Raw genomic sequence first — 19,688 nt, 5'->3', positions numbered from 1 at the left:
CTTCAAAGATAGAAGTTTATCTTAAGTAATTAAATAAATATAACTGATATTAACTATTTTAATCGTCAGTATTTTACAATAAATATAGTTAAGTCGATTTAAGAAACTTAATTCCTAAAATCATTTTAAATATAGCTGTGTTTAACGTTTGACTTCTAGCGAACACCTATTTCAGAACTTTTGTAAATTTAGGGTGTATAAGGCGACTGATTCACGTTAAGGAATAAGAAAATACGCAATTGCGTGAACCTTTGGTGGAAGCCCTGCCATTGGGAGGCTAGACGTTTCTCGTAACCCTAACGATGATGGAGTAGAAGACAATGTTACAGATTGGTGTCTATGTGGTATAGACGAAAGACCAGTAGATGGTGGTGTTAGAAGCCCTCACTAGAAGGGTTAGGTCTAGAAAAACCCTTTGAACTCGAAAGTCGCGACGGGCAAGGCGATTACCATGTTTAAATCGCAAGCGATTAAGCTCGAGTGGAAAAAACAAAGCAGCCATGCTAAATAAAAATATGAACGGCAGCCAAGGTGCCAACAAAGAGGTAAGGGGAAAAAACTAGAAAACTCTGGCGAAAGTTCCGCGAATCTAAGATTTATGGGGGTAAAAACTCCGAATGCTCGATTCGGCTGTCTCTTTCGGCCGCCGAATGATTCGGAGAGGTTATCGCCGTATGATTATTATAAGATTCTTATAAAATACGTTTTATTTTCATTTGGAGAAATTGACTCCGAATGAAAAGATTCGGATCGAAATTCCTTCAAAAGGACATTAACGGTTCAGAGTGAGCCGAAAGTGAAATACACTTTTAAATAATCAGGCTTAGATTTTATAATTGAAGAAAGCATCATGGTGGTAATGTGGGCCGCGTTCTGCAGAGCTCAGCGCTGTTAGCAGTGTCCTACAGAACGGGATATTGTTTTTGAATTTTGACGTCACGGTGCTCAGCGCTGAGCCAGCTCGGTCACCAAAGAAAATAGTCGGGTTTTTAGATAACGTGACGTAACACGCGTAGTTCTCAGCTTGGCGAAAAAAACATGGAGGAATTATTACAAATAGCTCATTCTGATGGGACTATACCTATTTAATTGGTTTGAAACCAGTTGATCACACGAGAATTTTAAGAGACATGTTAGTCTTTCTAATTTTAATTATGAAAGTTGTTCTTATCTATCTCTATAAATATGTCATCACACAATTTTTGTTAATCCTTGGTACTTTGCAAGCTTTATTGCGCTAGCGTCATTTTTAAAACACCGATGACCGGAGAAAAGCGTTCAGCAAAGCTTTGACGACAGAGCTCACTGGTAAACGTTTTCCAAAATCCGCTGTTTTTTGGTGAGTTCTGCTGAACGCAGATCAGTGAAAGGTCTGATCGTAATCGGATTATAGCTTCGTGTTCTCGTGCTTTATATGGTGCGCATTTACTTTCAATGCGTGTAGCCACAAATGAGCTTTGGTGTTATGTAACGTTAACAGTCATGTTGACAAACTAAGAAAATCGTTGAGGTGAAACGAAAGGATAGTGTTTACAATGCAACCCTGTTGTGAATATGGCTTTGAACAAAGAGAGTATACAGTTGAGGAGTAGAAAATGGGGCCTTTACAAACACGTAAAGGTAATGTCCTCCAACGTTTTATCTCTTCATTTCCCGTTTTTTCCCCATCGGATGATTTAAACGTGTACAAGTATATCCTTCTTGGATGCAAAAAGTCGTCTGTTTACAGTATATTCGCTATGCTTTGTATACTTCTTTAACATTTCATAAAATTAACTTCAGTATTTGTTCATTAAAAAAGAAACATTTCCATATTTGGGTAAATAAGTTTGTAAGCAGACTCGGAGAGGTAATATTTTGGTTTTCCCAACTTGTGAAATAATCATGTCTTATTAAATAATAATTTCCATTTAATTATATATGGTTTAGTAGCGTCTGCTGAACCGAACCTCTTACCCCTACGGGATTTGTTGAATTCTCACAGGCGGAGAGAGGTAAGTGTAAGGTAGTAAGATGTTCGTCCTAGCAGACGTCACTAAACCAATAGCGTAACAGCAAAAATATTTAATATTTCATGCAAAAAGTCTGGGAGAACTCTTGCGAGCTTGTACGCGATATTTACGGTGAGTGGGTAATAATGCGTTCCCTCTTCGAGTAGTTACAAATCAAGCACTACGCCTTCCATTTCCGAGACCTATTCACCAAATACACATAAAATAGAGCCTAAGTCTGAAATTCCAACTGCATAGGAGGTAAATACTATATATGTCGAGTTATATTTCACTCCTATTTGATTTAAGCTGATTATATGGTAGTAATAGGTGGGACCATGGGATGAGAAAACACATGTTTAGTTGCTTACATTTTTATCTCCGCTTTTGACGTTACTACCGGCCCTATAGAATAATTCAGACTCAAAAGTTTATAACCTGCACAGGTAGTAATGGTTTCTGGCGAGTTGAAAAAAACTCAAAGCAGAATTAAAAAACTCCCCTATTATGAGGTCAGCAGAAGCTTCATCCCGAAACGAATTTTGATTGGTTATGAAAATAATTTTACGTCGGCCTCTGCGTCAAAAATAGGACACCAATTCTTTCCGACCGAAAGCTTTTTGGTCGCGTTCTGCGGAAGATGTTATACCGCAGAGTTACTTACGCAGTGTTTCCGTCCTGTTTTCGGTCAAGTGTAAACTAAGCTTGAACGAGTTTTGTTCAGCTCTATAAGTATGTAACATTTAAATATTTTGCAAAAGTTTAATGTTCATTGAAAACTGAAATAGTTTAGAATGTGTCCGAGTCGAGACCACCTCTGATAGAACAAAACCAAAGTTGCATAGATTTTCGAAGGCATCTAAGACCATTCTTGAGTGCGACGTGCAATATTGCATACCCTCTTAATTTTATATAACATTCAAATATTTTCCAAAAGTTCAATGTTTATTGAAAACTGCAATAGTTGAGAATGTGTCCGAGCCGGGACCACCTCTGATAGAAAAAAACTAAAGTTACATAGATTTTAGAAGGCTTCTTGGACCATTCTTGAGTGCGACGTGCAATATTGCATACCCTTTTAATTTTATATAACATTCAAATATTTTCCAAAAGTTCAATGATTATTGAAAACTAAAATAGTTGAGAATGTTTCCGTGTCGGGACCATGCTAACTCAATACTAGATGCAAACCTACTAAGCCTAAATATATCAAAAACAAAATTTATGACCTTTTCGATCAGAAAATATATATTACCTCCTGATCTAATGCTAAAAAACAACCGTTGTAATGGTCAATACTCATTGTGTGCAAACTCATGCACACAAATTGAAAGAGTTACATCAACTTAATATCTTGGATTATATATAGATCAACATCTCAAGTGGGACATTCATGTAAAATCATTGACGAGAACATTACGATATATATATTGTATACTATCCTAACTTTGAGTAAATTTTTACAGTTTGAAGCACTATGTATGGTATACTTCGCGTTATTGAAATCAGTCATTAACTATGGTATAATTGCCTGGGGAAACACACACTATTATATCTTACGCCCGCTTATTGTCTTGTTAAATAAAATTTTACGTTTATCCCTACATAAACCATTTGGCTATCCGACAAAATTACTGTATAAAGAATACAAAACTATGACACTTTCTCAATTATATGCTTATGCAGCTCTTGTATATGGCTTTTAATACTTATATCACCAACCTCTCAGACATAATCGAAATACAAGTTTTATAGCTTCAAATAATTTAAACTTACCAAAAAAACATACAACTCTGGGACAAAATCACGCGTCATATGTTGCTATAAAATTGTTCAATGATCTAGATATTAAAATTGAATCTATAATTGATATCAATCTCTTTAAAAGAAAAATCAAAAACTGGCTTGAAAGTAAAGACAATTTAGAACTTCTTATGAAAATATAAAAAAAAGAAAAAAAAATGTGTATGTATGTATGTGTGTATATATATACATATACGTGTATATGTGTGTATATATATATGTATATATGTTTATTTATTGTATGCATCCTTTGCTACTGCTCGCAGGAAAATTTTAAATTGTTACCTCGTCGTCCACGCACAAGTTATACTTATGTGGACGGCGAAAATCTTCCTACTATAATCAATGTCAAATCGAAATGTATAAAGGTTGATGTTGTAAATTGGAGATAATACCGGTTGTTTTTTATCTATATCCAGATTCTATTTTCTATACTTGTGTTTTTATGCATCGCGGTCATTCTTGTAATCTTTATTTTTTATCGCGATGCCTTAACTATATAACCGGATAACAATCCGATAACGTTGTCAGTTCTCAAAGTCAGTTCACAGTTGATCAGTTCCCAGTTATCTGTTCTCAAATAGCAGTTGTATTCCCGGAAATAATGTTTTACTTAAATTAATAAAGAGTTTATAACCAGTTAAACCCAGAGTCGTTCTTGCGTCAAACAACAACAGGTTATGGGCCCAGCACGCTTCCACTGCGCAAAGGTTTAGAAGTCATAAGAAGTTCAACGCCGGGAAGATTATCCTTTAAGGTGCGGAGTCAGAAGAAGAATGGCCGGAAATCACCTGGGGCGAATCGAGACGTTAACTAAGGATAATTATGATACCTGGAAAATGCAAGTGGAAGCCCTGCTTCAAAAGAACGATCTCTGGGAGTACGTAGATGGAACTTCAACGAGGCCAACTCCGGTACGAGGAACGGAAGGAAACGCCCAGGCGGTCGCTACCTGGGACAGTAATGATCGGAAGGCAAGAGCGGACCTAATCTTGTCGATCAGTCCGTCGGAGTTGAAGCAAGTAAAGAATTGCACGACCTCACGGGAAGTATGGCAGAAGCTCGAATCCATCTACCAGTCCAGTGGACCTGCCCGAAAAGCCACGCTGCTGAAGAAACTGACCCTCAAGAAAATGAAGGAGGGAGAAGATGTCCGGGATCACGTGCGAGAATTCTTCGACGCAGTAGACAAGTTGGCTGACATGGGAGTAGCTGTAAACGACGACCTACTGGCCATTATGTTGTTATACAGTCTACCAGAATCGTACGAGATTTTCCGGTGCGCAATAGAGTCCAGGGATACGTTACCTGATCCAGAAGCCTTAAAAATAAAGATCCTGGAGGAATCGGACGCCAAGCAATCTAAAGAAGACGAACCCGTGCAGAATGCGATGATGGACAGTAGGGGTAGAGGAAGAGGTTCACGTGGACGAGGAAGCACGACCTTCAAGTACAAGTGTCATGGATGCAGGAAACCCGGCCACAAGGTAGCCGATTGCCCCGACAGAAACCATGGTTCAGGCATAAGAACCAGAAAGAAAGAAAACGCCCATCATGTACTGGCAGAAAATTTGGCCGAGGAAGAATTCTCATTGCACCTGAAGGCTTATCACGATTCCTGGTGCCTGGACAGCGGAGCCACCTCGCATATGACTTCCAGCAGAGACTGCTTCAATGTTTACGAAGAGACCAAGAAATCTTTAAACCTGGCCACTGCTGAGTCAACGAAGATACGAGGTGTTGGCGAAGTAAAAGTACCCGCAACGAATGGCAGCGACAATCGAATTCTTCGCCTGGAACGAGCCCTTCATGTCCCGGATTTAAGAACAAATCTCCTAACCATTGCCAAGATGACAGACAAAGGACATGAGGTCATATTCAAGAAGTCGCAGGCCTGGATTAAGACGGCAACCGGGGAAGTGATTGCAGTTGCTGACAGAGTTGGAGACCTTTATTTCCTGAGAAAGGCTGAAGAAACGGTCCTTGCAGTGCAATCGGAAATAAAGCCTAGAAGCAACCTGGAAAACTGGCATTTCCTATTCGGTCACTTGAACGAGAGAAGTTTAAAGGAAATGGCCCGGAAGAATTTGGCTACGGGACTCAACATTGAAAAAGATGGGAGCCTGGGAATCTGCCAAATCTGTATCAAAGGAAAGCAATCGAAAGAGCCGTTCCCGAAAACCGAAGATAGCCGAACCTCACATGTCCTGGAAATAGTACACTCTGACGTATGCGGCCCGATGAGAGTAACGTCGATGAGTGGAGCCAAGTACATCGTCGTTTTCACTGATGATTATTCCCGGTGGAGTAAAGTCAGCTTTTTAAAACACAAGAGCGAAGTGTTGAAAGCCTTTAAAGAATTCAAGCAACGAGCTGAAGTGGAAACCGGGAGAAAAATCAAGACCTTGCAGTCCGACAACGGGACCGAATACTGCAACAATGAATTCGACAGATTCCTGAAAGACTCTGGGATAAAAAGAAGGCTCACCGTACCATACACCCCGGAACAGAATGGCATTGCCGAAAGAAAGAACAGAACACTCCTAGATATGGCCCGATGTATGATGATACAAGCGTAACTTCCACCATCATTCTGGGCAGAAGCGATGGCCACGGCTAACTACATTCGAAACCGTTGTCCTTCCCGGAGCATAAATGGAGAAGTACCATTTACCAGATGGACCGGAAAGAAGCCATCCCTGCAACATTTGAAGATTTTCAGCGACAAAGCTTTGCTGTTGGACGAAAATAAAAGGAAGGGGAAGTTTGCAGCCAGGAGCAAAGAATGCGTTTTCATCGGCTATTCTGAAGTCTCGAAGGCCTATCGACTATGGGTTCCGTCCGAGAAGCAAATTTACCGAAGTCGAAATGTCAAGTTCCTGGGAGAATTTAATAAACAAGGCGGATATGATGATTTCGTCACTCCAGAAGTCAACCTAAAATACGGAAGCAAAGCTAAAGGCGAAATCGAAGTCCCGGCCACTACACACGCTGCAAAACCGCCAGGCGGAGAAGAACTCAAAGAAGTCAAAAAGGAGTTCAAAGATGAAATCCCGGAAGAATCTAATTCCCAGGAAAACGACGACGTCTTTGAAGAACCCTCAGAAACCCTCGTTCTGAAGAAAGGTCCCGGAAGACCGAAGAAAATAAGAACTGGAGTACCCGGACGACCGAAGAAATCGTTTAACATGATTCCGAGCGTCTCAGAAGAGGCTACTGACGAGCAAGAAACCCTGTCCGATGAGTCAGCAAACCTGGCTATCTTATCAGAACCTTTGTCCATGAAGCAAGCCCTGGCTTCTCCGTACGCAAACGATTGGAGGAAAGCAGTAACGGAAGAGTTCGTTTCGCTTATCAAGTGCGAAACCTGGGACATCGTTGACTGTCCGGAAAACCAGAAGGTCCTCGGAACGAAGTACTTACCCAGCGGAGAAGTAGAGAAAAGGAAAGCCAGGCTCGTAGCGAAAGGTTTTGCCCAGAGACCAGGGATCGACTACCAAGAGACGTTCGCACCCGTCATTAGATCCAGCTCCATAAGACTGCTTATGGCCCTTGCTGTGGAAATCGGTTTGGAAGTCCACCAAATGGATGTCGTCACGGCCTATCTTAATGGCGAACTCGAGGAAGAAATATATATGGTCGTCCCGGAAGGATTAACAGAATCCCTCGAAGAAATCGTCAAGTCAACCCGGTTCGACAAGTCGATCATTGCCAGAGCAAAGAAATGGACCAGCGACCTGGAAGAAGAGGGACATAAAGTCTGTCGTATCAAGAAATCCCTCTACGGCTTAAAACAATCGGGCCGCCAATGGTACAAGAAGTTACATCAAAGACTTTCGGAGATTGGAATGACACCATTGAAGAGCGACCCCTGCTTATACGTTTTAAGAGTCGGGGAAGATGTTATGATCATTGGAGTCTACGTCGACGATCTGATCCTTGCAAGCAACAACCCGGAATGGATGACTGATGTAAAGCTTGAACTTGGGAGAAAATTCGATATGAAGGACCTGGGGCCAATCCATCACTGTCTCGGAATGGAATTTCACCAAGATCTAAAACAAAATACCATCCGGATTTCCCAAGCGAAATATGCAGAAACGGTCCTGGAACGTTTCAACATGCAAGATTCCAAAACAATAGCGACTCCAATGGATGCCAACAACAAGTTGCAAAGTCCAGAACACCCAGTAGCAGAAGAGATCAGTCGTATCCCGTATCAATCTCTGGTCGGCTCTCTAATGTACCTGGTAGTGTCATCACGACCGGATATGGCGTATTCAGTCAGCGCATTGAGCCAGTTCAACACAAGTTATGACGAAACTCATTGGATTGCCGGGAAAAGAGTTCTGAGATACCTGAAGGGAACTCTTCATCATGGGTTGCTTTATCGGAAGACCGGATTGCCAATCCAAGGTTTCGTTGATGCAGACTATGGAGGCTGTCCGAAAGATAGGAAGTCATATACAGGATATGTCTTCAAACTAGCCGGCGCTGCAGTATCCTGGGAAGCCCGGAAACAGCGAACTGTTGCCTTGTCCAGTACAGAAGCAGAATATATGGCAATGTCCGACGCAACCAAAGAAGCCATATATCTCAAGGGACTTCTCAACGAACTTGGAGTATCAGTTCAGGCGATCGAGCTGTACAACGACAACCAGGGTGCCCAGAAACTCGTTCAGAATCCTGTTTTCCATGCCAGAACGAAGCACATTGATATCCGGCACCACTTCATTCGAGACACCTACGACCAGGGACATATAGCCTTGCGGTATCTACAAACAGAGGAAATGCCAGCTGACATCTGTACGAAGAGCCTGTTCCGTCCGAAGCATCTCCTCTGCGTCAAAGCCCTTGGACTGGAAATAATTAAATGACCACCCCCTGGGTAGAAGATTGAAACCACCGATATTAAGAGGGACTGTTGTAAATTGGAGATAATACCGGTTGTTTTTTATCTATATCCAGATTCTATTTTCTATACTTGTGTTTTTATGCATCGCGGTCATTCTTGTAATCTTTATTTTTTATCGCGATGCCTTAACTATATAACCGGATAACATTCCGATAACGTTGTCAGTTCTCAAAGTCAGTTCACAGTTGATCAGTTCCCAGTTATCTGTTCTCAAATAGCAGTTGTATTCCCGGAAATAATGTTTTACTTAAATTAATAAAGAGTTTATAACCAGTTAAACCCAGAGTCGTTCTTGCGTCAAACAACAACAGTTGAAATAAAGAAATACAAATACAAATACAAATACAACATAAGGAAACGACGTGGGCATGGTCTGCGACGCATAAACAAGCATTCCAAGACACAAAGACCTCCATTCTCCAATCAAATTTAATCGTACACTACGACATATCACGCGAGGTACATCTTGAAACGGACGCTTCACCAGTAGGTTTAGGCGCTGTGATATCCCATGTCAATGAAGATGGAAGAGATCAACCAATCGCTTTTGCATCCAGGAGTTTGACTACTGCCAAGCGAAATTACTCGCAAATTGAGAAGGAGGCTCTTGGAATAATATTCGGCGTAACCAAGTTCCGGGATTATTTATACGAAAAAAAGTTTACGTTACACACGGACCATCAACCTTTGGTTACGTTATTTCTGGAAAAGACCCAAATCCCTCCAATGGCAGCGGCCTGGATAGAGCGCTGGGCGCTCGTACTCTCCTCATACACGTACACAATCAAGTTCCGCAAAGGCTCACTTAATGGAAACGCGGATGCGTTAAGTAGGTTGCCATTAAAAAAACAAGCTACTGTAACACCCGTTCCATCAGAATACGTACTTCTTCTACAAGAAATAAATGATGGCCCTCTCTCGGTTAAAAAGCTTGAGATCTGCAGTCAACAAGATCCGATTCTCAAGTTAGTAGCGAATTACATGCGAAAAGGATGGCCACACGGAAAAGTACCGCTTGATCTAGAACCGTATCACCGCGCACGATTAGAGCTCTCAAACGTCGATAACATAATACTCAGAGGAAACAGGATCGTCATCCCTACGGCCTGTCAAAACGAATTATTGGAAGAATTACACAGCTCCCATCAGAGAATCGTAGACAATAAATACGGATATTGAGCAAAAAGTTCAATTATGTAGCGTATGCCAAAATGCGGCACCAATGCCGAAGGCAAAATTTCACGAGTGGAAGAAACCCGCAGGACCTTGGGAAAGAGTTCATCTTGACTTCGCAGGTCCAATGGAAAACAAATACATTTTAGTCGCTGTCGATGCATACAGTAAGTGGACTGAATTGGACATTACAGCAACCACGTCGACAGAAGCGGTCATCAGAAGCTTGCGACGACACATCGCAAGATTCGGGATAATTCCGACCATTGTACACGATAATGGCACTTGCTTCACAAGCGAAGATTTCAATACATTCACGGCGCAGAATGGCATCAACCATTTACGAACAGCTCCATATCACCCAGCAAGCAACGGACAGGCAGAGCGCACCGTCTGTACTGTTAAAGACTCGCTAAAGAAGATCAGTCAACAAGCAATCGATACCTTACACGAAGGGTTAATCACTTTCAAGGCGGGAACTTTGGAAACTAGACTAGCCCGTATCCTATTAAACCATAGGAGTACTCCTAACATATCGGGGAAATCACCAGCGGAGCTCATGATGGGACGCCAGATAATGTCGCGACTAAACATATTTAACCCAAGGAAGAAGTTCCACAAAAGGAATGGAGACTCCAGACGTTTCACAAACTGCAGATTCTGAAAACAAGAATTTCAAACTATCCGATCCTGTACATGCCAGAAATTTCGGTAGAGGCCCCAAATTTTTTAAAGGAACAATTACAAAGTTACTTGGTCAAACCATGTGCGAGGTCGACACGGCCCACGGAACCATAAGGAGACACCATAATCAACTTCGCCGACGAGCACCAGATCCAGGCAATAGCTCAGCTACCGACACTGAACAACGCCGACGGAAACGCAAGACATCTCAAATTCGAGACTAGTCTTACTACCCAGAATGCCGATATTTCCTGAACTCGCTGCAGCACCTACATAGGCAGCCGTGGCAAAACCACGAGCAGTTACACTTGAACCGCACGTTGCCACAACTGAAGCAGCAACTCCACAGGAAGTTCTTTCACCTGGTCCAATCCACATAGACACAGCGACCGCAGCAGGCGACACAAGCTCCAACGCACCGCTTGCTACTCCTAAGACGCAAGGAACACGTCCACAGCGTCAACGTCAGAAACCAGCCCGCTTTCGCGAATAACTCTACTATTGCATATCAATCGATCCTCGATATTGTAGTAACAAATTATTAGTATGCATCTGGATAAATAGATGGCGCGATAAGCAAGGAAGGGAGTAGGAAGGAGGAGGGAGAAAGAAAGGGAGAGAGAGGAAAAAGAAAAACACTCTTCGACTGGCTCAAGGATGAGTCGCATGCTAATGTTATCTCGAATAAATACGTATGGATTTTAGTACAAATAAATGTTGTTAAGTGTTACAAACCTGTCTGATTAATTCGACATACAAACACAACAGTTTCTTTAAGAGAGTGTCTATTCACTTTCTTGACAACTTTGACAAGAAAAACGCGAAGGACGTAAATATCAAAAGGCAACAGCCATTTTTTAAAGAGAGTACCAAGCAAATCGATGAACAATTCTTCAACTTCAATATTGGCTTGTAAGAATGGTTGGGCTCAACTTACCAATCTAACATGTGAATTTGTGACATCAGAATTCTGGTGAAATAACTAAGAGATGGTTTAAAGTTGTGATAGCCTGACTTCTCTTTTTACCTCCCCGAGTGACGCTGACGTCACGGAGAGGTATTACACTGGACGTGTCTATCAGTGTGTCTGTCACCGCGAACGCAGCAGGCAAATCGGAGCTAACGTGTTCGCAGAAAGCAATTTTTGGCTTCTACTCCTTTCGTTAGGATAAACAAGTTGGGAACCAATTAAAACCTCTCCGAGTCGAGACGTTTTTCTTAAATAATTGATTAAATATAACTAATTTTAATTATTGTTTCGCCAGTAATTTACCTAAATATTAGTTAAGACGTTTTAAGAAACGTGTTTCCTAAAATCATTTTAAATAAAGTTATTATTGATGTTTGAATTCTAGCGTATGCCTCTTTAACAACTTTTGTAAAAGGGTATATAAGGCGATAGGTTCACAGTAAATGAGAAGAAAATCCGCAGCCATTGAGAGGCTCGACGTTTATCGTACCCTAGATAGACGGAGTTACAATTCAAACGAGCTCACTGCGAAACACATTGTTTTCGTCAAGGACGTTTATCAAAACGTGACAGCGCCATCTGTGAGCCTCTAGCGGATCCAATTACAACGTATACTCGCTTATTTGCAATCAGAAACAAAGTTATGATTTTTATTTCCTCTATTTATTAGATTAAAAAGGACTATAGTTTTTATTATTTAACTCGCGTATTTTATTTAACACTTTTAAAAAACTATCTTGACAGCTTTTTTTTATTTTAAGTGTGTCCACATTAAATAACAATAGAATGTTACAATTTTACGTAAGTGAACGCGATCCCCACCCATGTAAGCTAAGCTTGAGGTTGGGCGGGGTTGTAATTAACACTATTTTGGTTTATATAATTGAAATATGTAATTAACGACAATTAAATTAGTATTTCTATGAGTATAATATTTAGCAAATTAATATATAGCAATAAAATAACCATAAGTTAAGGTCAGGTACAGACATCGGGAACTATGCAATCAATGATATCTCGTGAGTTTAAGACGGAATAAATTATAATTTGTGATTGTTCTTATATCGGAACTTGGGTTGTTGTATAACTTTGGTCCAAGAATATCGGAGTTTCTATCGGTAATTGATTTATAACTATGTGGGATCAGGACTCTTTGAGCACTCTGGAATCTGGTGGTGTAATAGGGATTTTGAGTTAATTTTGGTGTTTTAAAGTAATTTAATAGAATATTTATGTAGAATAATTTTTCAAGTGGCAGTACATCAAATTCTTTGTAAATCAGGGAGGTTGGATAGCGCCAGGGGCGAACGAGACATAGTTTTATTATTATTTTTTTGAAGACGTTTTATAACTTTGAGGTTTGTTTCTTGAGCACTTCCCCAGCAGAGTAAACCATACGTCAGGAGAGATTCACATAAACTATAGTTAAGGGTACGCATTTTCAAGGTTCCGAGTATGGGCTTTAGTTTACTCAAGTTGAACAGAGTATATCGAAGTTTTTTAGCCAGATAAGCCGTGTGCTTATTCCATTTTAAATGTTGGTCTAACATGACCCCTAAGTATTTAGTGACCTCCACCTTAGTCAAGGGAGCACAAGGGCATGAAGCAGTCCCCAAGCAGCAGGAAATATTTTCGTGCAACTTTAATGTTAATAGGGGCAAATCCACTTTCGTGAGGGAGAAAGTTATGTAGTTAGTTTTCTTCGCTTCTAAACTTGTCCAGCCATTTCTTAGTTAATGTTAAGCCACGACTTGCTTTAGAGAACACTTCAGCCACGTGTCTCCTGTAAAAAATAGCACCGTATCGTCTGCAAAAGCAACGATATGATCGCTTATATCGTTGTCGAGTAACCCATTAATATAAATTAGGAATAAAACGGGGCCTAATATCGTGCCTTGGGGAATCCCGTACGCATATTTTTTAAATTTACTAATTACCCCTCTAATTTAACCGCGGCCTGTCTGTTACTAAGGTAACTTTCGAACCCTTTTCGTGGAAGACCTCTTATACCCATGTTTTGAAGTTTTTTCAGTAAGATTGGGTGATTTACAGTGTCGAATGCCTTTGCTAAATCGAGGAAGACCGCCAAGGGCTTTTTATTTTTATCTAAGTTATTTATAATGAATTTACTAAATGAGTAAAGTGCATCTTCCGTTGATCTGCCTTTCTGAAATCCGAATTGGGATTTCGATATTAAGTTAAACTTTGTTAAAAGCCCGTCAAGTTGAAATTTAACACATTTTTCTTAAATTTTTGCAAGACTCGGTAAGATTGAAATCGACGTGTAATTTGAAATTTTGGTTGTTTCTACACCTTTGTGTATAGGGGTTATAGATGCGCATTTACAGAGGTTAGGGAAGATTCCTTTCTCCAAGCTTAAGTTAGCAATGTGCAGGATGGGACCTATAATGTGATGAGAGATCTTTTTCAAGGAGAATGAACTAATTTTGTCAGTACTACAGGATTTACTATTTTTTAAATTATGAAGAATGTTAAGAATGTCACAGAGACTAACTGGCTTCAAAAAGAAATTTTTCCAATTAACAGTTTCACGAATAAGTTGCGAGTTTTGATTGGTCAAGGAGGGCAGATCTTTAGATTTTTGGATTGCGCTAGCTAAGTTAGGACCAACCTCTGAAAAGTATTTATTAAATTCTTCAGCTATTGTTGTTTTATCTTTGATGTTAATGCCATCTAACTCAATCTGTTCCGGATCATTTTTAGATTTAATATTAGGGTTTATGATTTCATTTATAACTGACCACATTTTAGCCGAGTCTGTACCCGCACTTTTAATTCTAGCTTTTAGCCAAGTCTGTACCCGCACTTTTAATTCTAGCTTCATAAAATCTATTTTTAGTGTCTCTTATTAAAAATATTTAACTTGTTTCCCATGAAGTACGTATTTTTGATTTAAGTTATCATTAAATGGGTCTTTTTGTAATTTAAGATATAAATGCTCCCGTGTTTTCATACTTTTTAGTAAGCCATTTGTAATCCACAATTTTAATTTTTTAGTATTTAGTTTTGAGCCTGGGCGGGGGCCATTTTCTTCATATAAATTAAAGTAAAAGTTAAGGGAGTTAATAAAGGAGCATGTCGCGATATCAACGTTATCACTCGAAGAGACCCCCATCCCGGGTTCAAATAATAAGAGGCAATTTAATTTGTTATAATTCATTTCGGTAAATTTATTTGGTGGGAGATATTCTTTTTTAGTTTTAACGATTGATAGTTCAAAGATAAGATATAAGAATTTTTGTCTATTTTTAATTTAGATTTAACTAAAAAGTGATCTAGACAAGTTTTCGTATATTTTGTAACTCTCGTAGGTTTGTCGATCCAGGGGCCGTATTCTGCAGAAAAAGTATGCTCCTCCTCCAGACTTACGCTCGCTGATTGGTCGGTCAGGATCGAACTTAGGGCTTTTCATTGGCGGTGGTGGTTTTGGGGCAAAACTCATTTAAGACTTGTGAGAGGTTGAAATTTTCGAGCAGACGACATTGACACGTGTCAAAATATACACGAAATTCAAAGTAGTAATTTTAGAACTCGGCAAACCGTTCAGTATCATGAATCGGTTAATTGACCGGGTTTTTTTTGCTTTCTTTTTCCACCGGAACTTAGCAGACTACACTTCGTCGTTGCTAATGGCGGTAATGGCAGGTAATGGATTATATTGTTCTTGGTGTTGTTGACTTTAGAAAGAAAGACAACTAAATTATTGTTTTAAATACTGTTAGTTTACAAAATATAAGGGTTTGCGTTGTTATAATTTAAAAAATATGCCTTTGTTTTGTGGGAAAATAAAGTCGAACTCTGCCCGAAGTCGAAAAGGATTAACACCGAGGCTTATGACGAAGAAACTCCTCTGTAGACTGTAGTAAGTAGTAAAGAAAGATTTTATTGTTTCTGTTATTGACTTATTGTTTGGTTCTGTAAGATAAGTTTCAAGCAACAGAGGCACACTAGTAAATGATTGGAACATGAAATGAGGCACCATCCCATAGCGAAGGTATTTCGTCATTCATTGGCCATGACCAAGATAATTGTGTTTTGATACAAATATGATTACCTAATCCTTATGGGTCATGAAAGCCTGATTCGTTATACTTATAATATATATTCCATGACTGTCACAGCCATCTTCCCTGGCACTTGGCACCATGAACTGTACCTATTTTAATAATTTTATAATCAAAGCACCAACAGCGAAAGAAATACTTCTACCTTTTATTAAGCAACTATTGCATTAATGTTCAACTGGTAAATAATGTTGCACACATGTCTAACAAATAGAAATATTCATATGCTTTTCTTTTATTATAGATTTGTGGTAATGACATTTCTATCATTGACACTGGCAATGGCAATGGAGAATTATCTAGGGTGGGCAATTCCTCTAAGGATATCTGCCAACATTGAAGTGTTGTAATCAACTTGCATATTAAGGTATTAACACATTTATTAGTTGAGCATGCTTTACTCTAAGGTATCCCTTTAAAGAAAAGGCTGGCATAGTTGTTGCAAGTATAAACTACCAACGAGTATGTGATTTGCGCCTATACAAATATGAGGTGAGCTCTTTAAAGGTTTGTAAAAGATAAACAAATCAAACGTAACTAATTATTATTATGGTAATAAAGAATCAATTATAGGAAAATAAGTAACGGAGAGGAACCAATGTCGAGACTGAATGATGAGCTGTTACTAAAAACAGTTTAGCAACATTATTTAAATAAAACTGAATTTATTTTGACTTTATCACATAGGATTCTCGATGTAAATTAGTTTCTTATTTTCAATATCTATAAGACCATTTTATAAGACGACCACTAAATGCACATCTGTGGTATTATTATCTGATGTATGCAAATGTATGCGTCTGTTGGAATGGTATTAGGATGACGGAGGACTGGCATTCATGTGCATATGTTCTTGAGCATTGTTGTTCATCAATTATCATTATAAGATTGTATTAATATATGACCAATTGAAATTATGTATCGAACCTAAAATCCTATACATGGAAAAAGGCTTTTATTGATCATCTTTGTTGCAGTTTTAAAAGAAGATTCCCCATATTTGTATTTTCAATTACACATTTCAACAAGTCACGAAGCATTACTGAAACAAAGTATTTAAAATGACCTTCATTTTGCATATTCTATTCTAAAAACGTACGTGTTTCAATTTAAACTTTAGTTACTGATTTATTCGCTACTACCCCTTTATTGTTAAATCACAATTAAAAAATGTGCCACTATAGGAACTAGTAAGCCTATTGGTGATTCTACGGTTATATTTTTATCTCAGTGATCCGTCTTTAATGTTTCGAGCACCCTTATGTATTTAAGGGAAGATGCCACGCAAAAATGAATTAAGACAATAAAACTGTAACATTTGAATGGGTAGGAAATAGGGAGTAACATATTCTTGTGTTTCATTGTTTTTTCACCAACAGTTCCATAAAAGTTGGACATTTACCAACTACATATTTACACACATTGCTGGAGAATATCCGAATTCGAGTATAAGATAGCTAACAATTTACTGCATACTGACAAATGTCAAGTTCAAAACTAGGAATAAAGGTACATTTTAGGAGTTCATGGACGTAACTGGTTCAGCCTCCAGTTTTACCGCTCTCCATTGTCGAAGCAGTCTTCTTTCATATATCGCCTTTCAAGATGCTCAATATCTTCTCGATCTCTTCCAACCATCAATCTTGCTCATTGACATCATTTAACCTATCTGTGATCCCTGATGTTTTATCGAGTTTCCTTCTTCTGCTATGTGGTGTTTTGACAGTCATCAAAGTTATTAAAGTACACTGTCCATGTATTGCTAAATTCAATTTGCTAAAATAAACCTGTTAGTAACAGAAGAAAATGAAGATAAATTCCTACTATAGAGGTCAAAAATAGTTCCCATTTGGGTTCATGTCAAGCACGTTATTTATAATAAAATTTAATTGCATTACACCTACCAAAAAAATACAGGAATTTACATTTCAATACCCTAATATATAGCTTTTCCAATGTCATGTTTGTGTGATTAAACACAGTACACAAGGTCCCCAAACCCATGGGAAAACATGTATGGTGAAGTTAAGGCTCATAAACTAGATGGCGTAAAGCACTTAAACATTAAGTGTAAAGGTTATTGCACTGACCTTACACCCACAGTTCACTGTTCACGAAAAAATAAACTGAACTTAACTAGAATGCGTTTTCTTCCTCCTATCAACTCTTATCTACATCCAATCACAACCCTTAAGTTCAGTGTGGTCATAACCGCCACTGCCAATGAAAATCCTTAAGTTTGATCTGGATTGACCAATGAGCGAGCTTAAGAAATGTAGGAGGAGAATAATTTTCAGCAGAATACGGCCGCTGGATATTTGAGAATGGCATGCAATCAAAATTAAAAGTCCACTCGCCAATTGACTTAGTTATGTAGAACTTTGAAGATGGGTTTGAATACTTTAAAGAGTTGTTCCTTGACTTAAGAAGTAAGTAAAAGTGTTTCTCAATTGTGTCTGCGCTAACCGTCAATGTTAATATTAAAGGTGTAATTAAATTTCTTTGTTTTACAGGTGGGGATGCAAAATTTAATTGTATTTATCCTGGAAAGGAATTTCTTTCAGGGCAGTTAATAAAAAATATGTTTTTACAGTTAACCATTAAATATTTTTATAAGACCTCGGACCTTCTACGAATTATGAAGTTCGATTTTAAACGACTGGTCAAATATTTTACAGCAAAACGACTGGTCAAATATTTTACAGCAAAGTATCTAGGATACTATCTCATGTAAATCAACTGATTGGCACGGCTGTTGAAAGCATGTTTTCCAATTACAAGTTCAATGCTACCCTAGTAGCAAATAAGTGTTGGGCAGGCAACCGTTGGGAATAAGTCGGCCAACAGTGTCGGTCCACCACTCTTTTTGGAGTCGAAATGTCCTACACAGAAAAAAGAGTGTTTAGGTTTGCAACATCTGAACATGTTATAAAGTTAAACATTGGCGTGAGGGAATGTTTATTTCTTCAATGTTGATGTCTAATTACATCTCTGTTACTCTAAGGATCCTTAAAATGTGTTCCAAATAGGAACACTTCTTATTTTATCACGTTTAAGAGGTAAACACAGAATAATCTTCACACTAAGCTAAACATCAACGCATACCAAGTGTTATGTTAAATAACACATGTTTAATAACATGTTTTTAAAATGCTGGTATATAGCTTAAATTTTTTTAAATCTTTACTTTAAGAAGAATTATAATATTTTAGAAAAACAACTAAAAAAAGTGGAGGTATATTTTACCACAAGTTGTATAATCTAACACCTTGTGGCTATATTAATAATGTAAGTCACAATGACTTTCATTTTATATTGAGAAAAGGACTTCCTTTACTCAAATTTTGAGCAAAATATATGTTTAAAGTGATGGTTCGTTATGAAGAATAAATAAGCTTTCTTGGCTTAAATACTAGAACAACATTTCCAAGGTAGGATTGCACTTTACGTGACCCACCCAACTAACAATGGTTTCTAGTTAATTGGACCATGAGGAGTCCGAAAAAATTAGTTAAAAAATTATTTGGCCGCCGCAAGTTGGTCAAAACGTTTTTGGAAAATTTTAAAATCCATGCACTTACCGCCGAAGCCACTATCCGCTTAACGCATTCTGCACTCAATCTTGCAAAATAAGCCGAGGAGGTCTGTGAAAAATTGCCGGACTCGGGCCGGAGTTTTATAGCTATGGATTTTTTAAAGCTTAGGGAAACATTTATTTCTGATAAAAGGAGGGAAATATAAATGCGAGAAAAACTGAAATGTTTTGGGAAAATCGTTGAATTTTTTGGGAATTCAATAATTGATAACGGTAAATTTTGAAAAAAGCCGTCAAATTATTCGGGATTTTTTTTTAATTCACTCAACATTATTTTTGGGAAAATGTGTCAAATCCTTGGTAAATATGATTTTTTGTAAAAAAAATTGAAATAAAAGGCGTAGAGAAAAGGTGTCAAAATATAGGGAAATTTGTAGGCCTCGATCAAACGCGAGTACTCGATCGAGTCTCGAGTCGAGTACTCGACTCGAGACTTGAAAATCAAAATTTTAGGACTTGAAAATAATTTCGA

At 38.6% G+C, this 19,688-nt stretch overlaps 1 long non-coding RNA gene across 3 annotated transcripts; it reads left to right on the top strand.

The window, feature by feature from the left end:
- Positions 1-15,185: 15,185 nt before the first annotated feature.
- Positions 15,186-16,318, top strand: LOC149672253 (uncharacterized). Of its 3 annotated transcripts, none has more exons than XR_016367124.1 (6): positions 15,186-15,419; positions 15,480-15,551; positions 15,740-15,802; positions 15,866-15,988; positions 16,043-16,113; positions 16,183-16,318. It is a non-coding gene; the product is annotated as an uncharacterized LOC149672253 (long non-coding RNA). The 3 variants fall into 3 exon arrangements; XR_016367125.1 differs by having other exon boundaries at positions 16,195-16,313; XR_016367126.1 differs by lacking the exons at positions 16,043-16,113; positions 16,183-16,318 and having other exon boundaries at positions 15,866-16,025.
- Positions 16,319-19,688: the final 3,370 nt, after the last annotated feature.

Source organism: Phalangium opilio, unplaced genomic scaffold (genome assembly GCF_054372755.1).
Source record: "Phalangium opilio isolate 3A_F unplaced genomic scaffold, DU_Popi_V2 ptg000053l_1, whole genome shotgun sequence".
Taxonomy (NCBI): domain Eukaryota; kingdom Metazoa; phylum Arthropoda; class Arachnida; order Opiliones; family Phalangiidae; genus Phalangium; species Phalangium opilio.
The sequence above is the reverse complement of the archived record's forward strand: the minus strand, read 5'-3'. Positions and strand labels throughout refer to the sequence as shown.